Here is a 9,810-nt window from a genome sequence, read left to right on the forward strand (position 1 = left end):
ACCATAAACAAATACAGAGGCAGATTGAGGAAATTGACTAATGGATTTTCTGAAATGCATTGTGGTTCAATTACTATCAGATTAAAGTAATGTAACTAACAGATTTTAGTCAAGCTTTCCAATACTATTTGATATAAACTCAATGTTTTCCCCTCCCTCCCTCCCTCCCTCCCTCCCTCCCTCCCTCCCTCCCTCCCTCCCTCCCTCCCTCCCTCCCTCCCTTCCATCCCTAAGTCTATGGGGTAGAACCAGGATTGCTGCATCGCCACTCTTCATTACCAGGGCATGTCTGATAAGATTGTATGAGAGGATGATCTAGAATTCAGACAGACAGAGGGGCTAAGAGAGATGGCGACAGAGAGAGACACAGACAGACAGGCAGAGAGTGAGAGAAAGAAGGAGATCTAGAACAGTTGATCAGGCTGGCACTGGGGCCATGGAGACGATGAGAAGGTCAGAGAGTGTGTGTATGCCAGCCTGTTCAGAGCAAAGTAGAGTGGAGCAGCCTTATCACGTGTAGCTCAACGTGCCATCCATACCCAGCACTGCCTCGGGAGGAAGAAGGAAAAAGAGAGGGAGGAGAGAGAGAGGGGGAGCGAGAGAGAGGGTGGGGGAGGGAAAGAAAGAGAGAGAGAGAGAGAGAGGGGAACATAGAGAGGATAGAGAAGGTAAAGGGAAGCAGCAGAAGACCGAGAGAGAGAGAGAGAGAGAGGTTTCTTTGTGGTTACATTTTGTGAATATGACGTGAATAGTCCAGTAGCAGGACTATTCACAGTTAATACTAGAGACACAGGCAATTGATCACTTCATGCACCAGAACACCAGTGGATGGGATGTCCATGTAACCTCTCATAGAGTCCACCTAGTAACTGACAGCCGTATTTATTGGTCAGACTTGTGTTCGGTGCCCTTTTCAAAACAAATTAGAGACTGTTGCTCACTCCTCAGCCAATCCTGTGCTTGGGTGAGCGTCACCAAAACATAGTTCTGAATGATGGCTGATGCGTAGGCCCTAATCCTCTCATACAAGTGTCTGGAAGATTCCAACTGGGAAGATAATAGGGGGGTGGGTACAAGACAAGTCAAAAACAGGATCATACCACTAAAAACAAGGTTGTTGTTAGGATGTGTTTTCTTTTGACCTGAAAAGGAGGCTCAGCAGGGGAAGGTATTCTTATCAAAAAGGCATTCATGAAATATCTGCAGGTTTGATTATTTGCGCTCCCCTCCTCCCCCTCTCTTCCTCCTCCTCCCCGTCCTCCTCCACCCGTCCTCCCCTCTTCCTCCTCCTCTTCTCCACCAGAGCCATGCTTGAAAGTGACTTCATCCTTTGTCCAGAGACAAATCACAAGGCTGTGAACACGGCCCGCATCCACACACACATACACACACACACGCACAAACACACAGAACCGAGGAGGCAGACAAATGACATCATTCCTCCGCTGATGGGGCGGAGACTGGCAGCGTCAGCTTGGCATCACAGTGTGTGTGTGTGTGTGTGTGTGTGTGTGTGTGTGTGTGTGTGTGTGTGTGTGTGTGTGTGTCGCTCACTCCACATAAGCTTTGTGTCAGACAGCCTCACTCTCACACAGCAAAACAAAATACAGGTCATCTTGGAGAAACGTAAAGCCTATGAAGCAGGGGGGAAGTAAGCAGTCAGGCTCCAGAGACTATTTTCACATGGCCTCAAATCATTATTTGCTAAAATATTTAACATGCCTTATGCGTGAGATGCCAATGATCAATGTCTGGCACAAATCTTAGTAAAAACATTGGGAATTGTCTCTGACATGAATGAAATGAGAGGTCTACCAATAACAACATCTTGAACCAAGTTACATCGATACATTAAATTATTAAATCAAATCAAATGTTATTTATCACATGCGCCTGAATACAACAGGTACCTTACAGTGAGATGCTTACTTACAAGCCCTTAACCAACAATGCAGTTTTAAGAAAAGACCTGAAAAAGTAAGAGATAAGGATAACAAATAATTAAAGAGCAGCAGAAAATAACAATAGCGGGCTATATACAGAGTCAATGTGGAGGCTATATACAGAGTCAATGTGGAGGCTATATACAGAGTCAATGTGGAGGTTATATACAGAGTCAATGTGGAGGCTATACACAGAGTCAATGTGGAGGCTATATACAGAGTTAATGTGGAGGCTATACACAGAGTCAATGTGGAGGCTATATACAGAGTCAATGTGGAGGCTATACACAGAGTCAATGTGGAGGCTATACACAGAGTCAATGTGGAGGCTATATACAGAGTCAATGTGGAGGCTATATACAGAGTCAATGTGGAGGCTATATACAGAGTCAATGTGGAGGCTATATACGGAGATACCGCTCCAGTACCGCTTGCTCTAGTACCGTTCCAGTACCGCTTGTTCCAGTACCGCTTGTTCCGGTACCGCTTGTTCCGGTACCGCTTGCTCTAGTACCGCTCCAGTACCGCTTGCTCCAGTACCGCTTGCTCCAGTACCGCTTGCTCCAGTACCGCTTGCTCCAGTACAGCTTGTTTTGGTACCGCTTGCTCCAGTACCGCTTGCTCCAATACCGCTTGCTCTAGTACCGCTCCGGTACCGCTTGCTCCAGTACCGCTTGCTCTAGTACCGTTCCAGTACCGCTTGTTCCAGTACCGCTTGCTCCAGTACCGCTTGTTTTGGTACCGCTTGCTCCAGTACCGCTTGCTCCAGTACCGCTTGTTTTGGTACCGCTTGCTCCAGTACCGCTTGCTCCAGTACCGCTTGCTCTAGTACCGCTCCGGTACCGCTTGCTCCAGTACCGCTTGCTCTAGTACCGTTCCAGTACCGCTTGTTCCAGTACCGCTTGCTCCAGTACCGCTTGTTTTGGTACCGCTTGCTCCAGTACCGCTTGTTTTGGTACCGCTTGCTCCAGTACCGCTTGTTCCGGTACCGCTTGCTCTAGTACCGCTTGTTCTAGTACCGTTCCAGTACCGCTTGTTCCAGTACCGCTTGTTCTGGTACCGCTTGTTCCGGTACCGCTTGCTCTAGTACTGCTCCAGTACCGCTTGCTCCAGTACCGCTTGTTCCAGTACCGCTTGTTCCAGTACCGCTTGCTCCAGTACCGCTCCAGTACCGCTTGTTCCAGTACCGCTTGCTCCAGTACCGCTTGCTCCAGTACCGCTTGTTCCAGTACTGCTTGCTCCAGTACCGCTTGTTCCAGTACCGCTTGTTTTGGTACCGCTTGCTCCAGTACCGCTTGTTCCAGTACCGCTTGTTTTGGTACCGCTTGTTCCGGTACCGCTTGCTCTAGTACCGCTCCAGTACCGCTTGCTCCAGTACCACTTGCTCTAGTACCGCTCCAGTACCGCTTGCTCCAGTACCGCTTGCTCCAGTACCGCTTGTTCCAGTACCGCTTGCTCCAGTACCGCTTGCTCCAGTACCGCTTGTTTTGGTACCGCTTGTTCCGGTACCGTTTGCTCTAGTACCGCTCCAGTACCGCTTGCTCCAGTACCGCTCCGGTACCGCTTGCTCTAGTACCGCTTGCTCTAGTACCGTTCCAGTACCGCTTGTTCCAGTACCGCTTGTTCCGGTACCGCTTGTTCCGGTACCACTTGCTGTAGTACCGCTTGCTCTAGTACCGTTCCAGTACCGCTTGTTCCAGTACCGCTTGTTCCGGTACCGCTTGTTCCGGTACCGCTTGCTCTAGTACCGCTCCAGTACCGCTTGCTCCAGTACCGCTCCAGTACCGCTTGCTCCAGTACCGCTTGCTCCAGTACCGCTCCAGTACCGCTTGTTCCAGTACCGCTTGTTCCAGGTCCGCTTGCTCCAGTACCGCTCCAGTACCGCTTGCTCCAGTACCGCTTGCTCCAGTACCGCTTGCTCCAGTACCGCTTGTTTTGGTACCGCTTGCTCCAGTACCGCTTGTTCCGGTACCGCTTGCTCTAGTACCGCTTGTTCTAGTACCGTTCCAGTACCGCTTGTTCCAGTACCGCTTGTTCTGGTACCGCTTGTTCCGGTACCGCTTGCTCTAGTACTGCTCCAGTACCGCTTGCTCCAGTACCGCTTGTTCCAGTACCGCTTGTTCCAGTACCGCTTGCTCCAGTACCGCTCCAGTACCGCTTGTTCCAGTACCGCTTGCTCCAGTACCGCTTGCTCCAGTACCGCTTGTTCCAGTACTGCTTGCTCCAGTACCGCTTGTTCCAGTACCGCTTGTTTTGGTACCGCTTGCTCCAGTACCGCTTGTTCCAGTACCGCTTGTTTTGGTACCGCTTGTTCCGGTACCGCTTGCTCTAGTACCGCTCCAGTACCGCTTGCTCCAGTACCACTTGCTCTAGTACCGCTCCAGTACCGCTTGCTCCAGTACCGCTTGCTCCAGTACCGCTTGCTCCAGTACCGCTTGTTCCAGTACAGCTTGCTCCAGTACCGCTTGCTCCAGTACCGCTTGTTTTGGTACCGCTTGTTCCGGTACCGTTTGCTCTAGTACCGCTCCAGTACCGCTTGCTCCAGTACCGCTTGCTCTAGTACCGCTCCGGTACCGCTTGCTCTAGTACCGCTTGCTCTAGTACCGCTTGCTCCAGTACCGCTTGTTCCAGTACAGCTTGCTCCAGTACCGCTTGTTCCAGTACCGCTTGTTCCGGTACCGCTTGTTCCGGTACCGCTTGCTCTAGTACCGCTCCAGTACCGCTTGCTCCAGTACCGCTCCAGTACCGCTTGCTCCAGTACCGCTTGCTCCAGTACCGCTCCAGTACCGCTTGTTCCAGTACCGCTTGTTCCAGGTCCGCTTGCTCCAGTACCGCTCCAGTACCGCTTGCTCCAGTACCGCTTGCCCCAGTACCGCTTGCTCCAGTACCGCTTGTTTTGGTACCGCTTGCTCCAGTACCGCTTGTTCCGGTACCGCTTGCTCTAGTACCGCTTGTTCTAGTACCGTTCCAGTACCGCTTGTTCCAGTACCGCTTGTTCTGGTACCGCTTGTTCCGGTACCGCTTGCTCTAGTACTGCTCCAGTACCGCTTGCTCCAGTACCGCTTGTTCCAGTACCGCTTGTTCCAGTACCGCTTGCTCCAGTACCGCTCCAGTACCGCTTGTTCCAGTACCGCTTGCTCCAGTACCGCTTGCTCCAGTACCGCTTGTTCCAGTACTGCTTGCTCCAGTACCGCTTGTTCCAGTACCGCTTGTTTTGGTACCGCTTGCTCCAGTACCGCTTGTTCCAGTACCGCTTGTTTTGGTACCGCTTGTTCCGGTACCGCTTGCTCTAGTACCGCTCCAGTACCGCTTGCTCCAGTACCACTTGCTCTAGTACCGCTCCAGTACCGCTTGCTCCAGTACCGCTTGCTCCAGTACCGCTTGCTCCAGTACCGCTTGTTCCAGTACAGCTTGCTCCAGTACCGCTTGCTCCAGTACCGCTTGTTTTGGTACCGCTTGTTCCGGTACCGTTTGCTCTAGTACCGCTCCAGTACCGCTTGCTCCAGTACCGCTTGCTCTAGTACCGCTCCGGTACCGCTTGCTCTAGTACCGCTTGCTCTAGTACCGTTCCAGTACCGCTTGTTCCAGTACCGCTTGTTCCGGTACCGCTTGTTCCGGTACCACTTGCTGTAGTACCGCTTGCTCTAGTACCGTTCCAGTACCGCTTGTTCCAGTACCGCTTGTTCCGGTACCGCTTGTTCCGGTACCGCTTGCTCTAGTACCGCTCCAGTACCGCTTGCTCCAGTACCGCTCCAGTACCGCTTGCTCCAGTACCGCTTGCTCCAGTACCGCTCCAGTACCGCTTGTTCCAGTACCGCTTGTTCCAGGTCCGCTTGCTCCAGTACCGCTCCAGTACCGCTTGCTCCAGTACCGCTTGCTCCAGTACCGCTTGCTCCAGTACCGCTTGCTCCAGTACCGCTTGTTTTGGTACCGCTTGCTCCAGTACCGCTTGCTCCAGTACTGCTTGTTTTGGTACCGCTTGCTCCAGTACCGCTTGCTCTAGTACTGCTTGCTCCAGTACCGCTTGTTTTGGTACCGCTTGCTCCAGTACCTCTTGCTCCAGTACCGCTCCAGTACCGCTTGCTCCAGTACCGCTTGTTTTGGTACCGCTTGCTCCAGTACCGCTTGCTCTAGTACCGCTTGCTCCAGTACCGCTTGCTCCAGTACCGCTCCGGTACCGCTTGCTCCAGTACCGCTCCGGGTACCACTTGTTCCGGTACTGCTTGCTCCAGTACCTTTCCGGTACCGCTTGTTCCGGTACCGCTTGCTCCAGTACCGCTCCGGGTACCGCTTGTTTTCCCGTACCGCTTGCTCCGGTACCGCTCCGGTACCGCTTGTTCCGGTACCTCTTGTTCCGGTACCACTTGCTCCAGTACCGCTTGCTCCAGTACCGCTTGCTCCAGTACCGCTCCGGGTACCACTTGTTCCGGTACTGCTTGCTCCAGTACCTTTCCGGTACCGCTTGTTCCGGTACCGCTTGCTCCAGTACCGCTCCGGGTACCGCTTGTTTTTCCCGTACCGCTTGCTCCGGTACCGCTCCGGTACCGCTTGTTCCGGTACCTCTTGTTCCGGTACCACTTGCTCCAGTACCGCTTCGGTACCGCTTGCTCCTTTACCGCTTGCTCCGGTACCGCTTGCTCCAGTACCGCTTGCTCTAGTACCGCTTGTTCCGGTACCACTTGCTCCAGTACCGCTTGCTCTAGTACCCCTTGTTCCGGTACCACTTGCTCCAGTACCACTTGCTCCAGTACCGCTTGCTCCAGTACCGCTTGTTCCGATACCACTTGCTCCAGTACCGCTTGCTCTAGTACCGCTTCGGTACCGCTTGCTCCAGTACCGCTTGCTCCGGTACCGCTTGCTCCAGTACCGCTTGTTCCGGTACCGCTTGCTCCAGTACCGCTTGCTCCGGTACCGCTTGCTCCAGTACCGCTTGCTCTAGTACCGCTTGTTCCGGTACCACTTGCTCCAGTACCGCTTGCTCTAGTACCCCTTGTTCCGGTACCACTTGCTCCAGTACCACTTGCTCCAGTACCGCTTGCTCCAGTACCGCTTGTTCCGATACCACTTGCTCCAGTACCGCTTGCTCTAGTACCGCTTCGGTACCGCTTGCTCCAGTACCGCTTGCTCCGGTACCGCTTGCTCCAGTACCGCTTGTTCCGGTACCGCTTGCTCCGGTACCGCTTGTTCCGGTACCGCTTGCTCCAGTACCTCTTGCTCCAGTACCGCTCCAGTACTGCTTGCTCCAGTACCGCTCCGGTACCTCTTACCTTAGATTATTGAGACTGACAGAGTCCTGCTACTCTATACCACTTAGCCTGCTCTAGATGGGATAGACACCTGCTGCCATGGTGATTATGCCCTTCAATTGTGACTGTCCTGCTGGTCTACATGGTGACCATTTGTAGCTCTAGAATATTGATTGACTCCATTCATGCTTTGTGCAACGTTAACAGCTGTCCCCCATTTGGGAATTGGAATGAATGAACCAGAGCACAATGGTTCCTTCCCTATGTAAACACAGTTCCTCCCTTCTACCACCAAACCTGCATTCAATGCCTCTCGTGAATGAGAAAGAGTAGGGAGGAGGAAGGGAGAGTTCCTGCCAGTCTTTCGGGGTGGGGAGAGACTGCTCTGCCTAATAAAATCATGAGCTAATCAACCACAGGGGACAGGTGGGGTACAAATGTGTTCCTAAATCCCTGCAATCACTGTGTTTGTCTCTTCCTTTGGGTTGTAACAGTTGAGAGACATTCCTTTCAGATAATGTACCTGCTATTAAATGCAGATTCTATTCCGGACCACTAAAGAGACCTGTCATGTTGTGATTGAGCTGAATTTAGTGCCACCCAAAAGCCCTGGTGATGTGTCCAGATTAGAGCCCATAATGCCAGGAGTTAACATGGCATCTGGACCTCGCCATGCCAGAAGTTCAAAATGGCAGCTGACTTGTCTCTTGCTGTAATATTAAAGTGGATGTTGGTGTAATAATGTCAGGATCAGAGTAAAGCGTCCAGATTGGAATTACGATTTCAACCACCCAATGTTGGTAGCTAAACTAATGGACATTGTATTTTTTATCTCTACAACCCTGTGTAAAAATGATTAAACTGATACGAGCAAACTATTTCTTTATCAGATACTGATATAAGCTAAAGTCATTCTGGGAGTAATATCCAAAGATAAAAGTGATATCATAGAGGCTCTCTGCCATGAGTCTCCATTCCCCACTAAATACTTTAGTGGTCCTCTGTCAATACCCTTGTTGTTACCACCTCCTTTGCTCCTCCCTCCTCCTCCTCCTCCTCCTTAATTGACCTCTCATTGCCGTCTACCTCCTCCCTCATCATAACTTTACCTCCCTTTGGTTCCCTCCTCTATCCACGTCCCCCCCCCCATCTCTGCCCTGACATCATGGTCCCAGAGGAACGCTGTGATGGTAGCGAGCCTTGATTCAGCAACACGACTCCAACCCCACCCCACCCCTTCTGCACTATCATTTAGTCAGCCTCTCTCCCCCTCAAGTGTTCTTTCTTTCTCTTTGTCTCCCTCTCTGCACCCTGTACCCCTGCCCACCCCCCCATTGAGTCAACTTCTCACTCTCCATGGCCCCAGTGCCAGCCTTACAAGTTCCAACTGCTCTCCCTCCCTCCCTCCCTCCCCCTCCCTCCCTCTTTTCTTTATTTATTTTTCTTCCTTCTACCTTTCTACCCCCCCCCCCCCCCCCCCCTGCTCTCTCTCTGCTGAAAGCTCCCCTGCCTCCAGCTGGCTCCAGGGCTCAGACTTCTCCCAACATGAATCTGAAAACAAGCGTTTCCCAAGTGGGCCAGGCTCTCATTTCACTGATGTATGTTTGGTACCAATGCTGCAGTGTACTGCAGTGTACTAAAATGAATATGTATCCATGTTGTGTGTCATTTGAGCACTATCCACATTTTTTAAATGGTTTTGATTACCTCAGTTAAATGCTAGGCATTTCTAGAGTTGCATTTTTCGACTTTATTGCAAAATGCCAAACATCATCAAAGAGCAAGATGCACAACATAGCTTAACATCCTGCTACATCTACAATAACAGAGACACAGGTCAGACTGTTATTCAGATAGGTTGTAAAATGGTGATACTTAAAAGAAGAAGTATATTCTGCCAAGGCCTTATGCATATCTAGAAATGCTGACGGAGCACAGTAGATATTTCAATGTCTATGTCCAATGCAATTATCATTAATGCTTTGCTTAGTAAATTATTCATAAACTCATTTAAGCGATTAACCTCTGATCAATAGATGTGTTTACTTATTCTTTAAAGTCTAATCTCCTAGAAGGTGGAGGTAGACATAATTCAGGAACACAATGTGGTTTAGGAATAGCCCTCTCAATGGAAAAACACTACAGTTGGTTATCACCACCCTATTCCACACAGAGACCATCAGCCCTGCCATGTCATAGAAAGGGGGGGGGGGGGTGTAATATTGAGCTAATGGGACAGGAACACCAGGGTGATGCCCCTGGCTGGCTGTCGCCTGCCCTGAGTCATCAAGAGGTCACACCACTCATCTGGGGCTCTGATAGGGCAGGAGGGTGATGGGCTTGAGGGAAGCTTTGGCCTCATCCTCAATAACCTGAGGGCATAGGGTGACCACAGTCACTCCTCAAAATAATGCCACTATATTTAGTGTTCAAGTCTTGATATTGAGGTGTTTAAGCATGACATGGAGTTACAAGGGCAAAACAGGCCTGGAAATAAATTATAGAGCACATACACTTCACAGGTATTCTGGGCAGCAGTCTTTAATCATGTAACCTACCATAAAAGGATATTCTTTTGTCTTTTACCAAATATTTTTAGTAAAGATGTGATGACCTAATTA

The sequence above is a fragment of the Oncorhynchus mykiss genome, chromosome 18 (assembly GCF_057628025.1).
Source record: "Oncorhynchus mykiss isolate SJ-2025 chromosome 18, ASM5762802v1, whole genome shotgun sequence".
Classification (NCBI taxonomy): domain Eukaryota; kingdom Metazoa; phylum Chordata; class Actinopteri; order Salmoniformes; family Salmonidae; genus Oncorhynchus; species Oncorhynchus mykiss.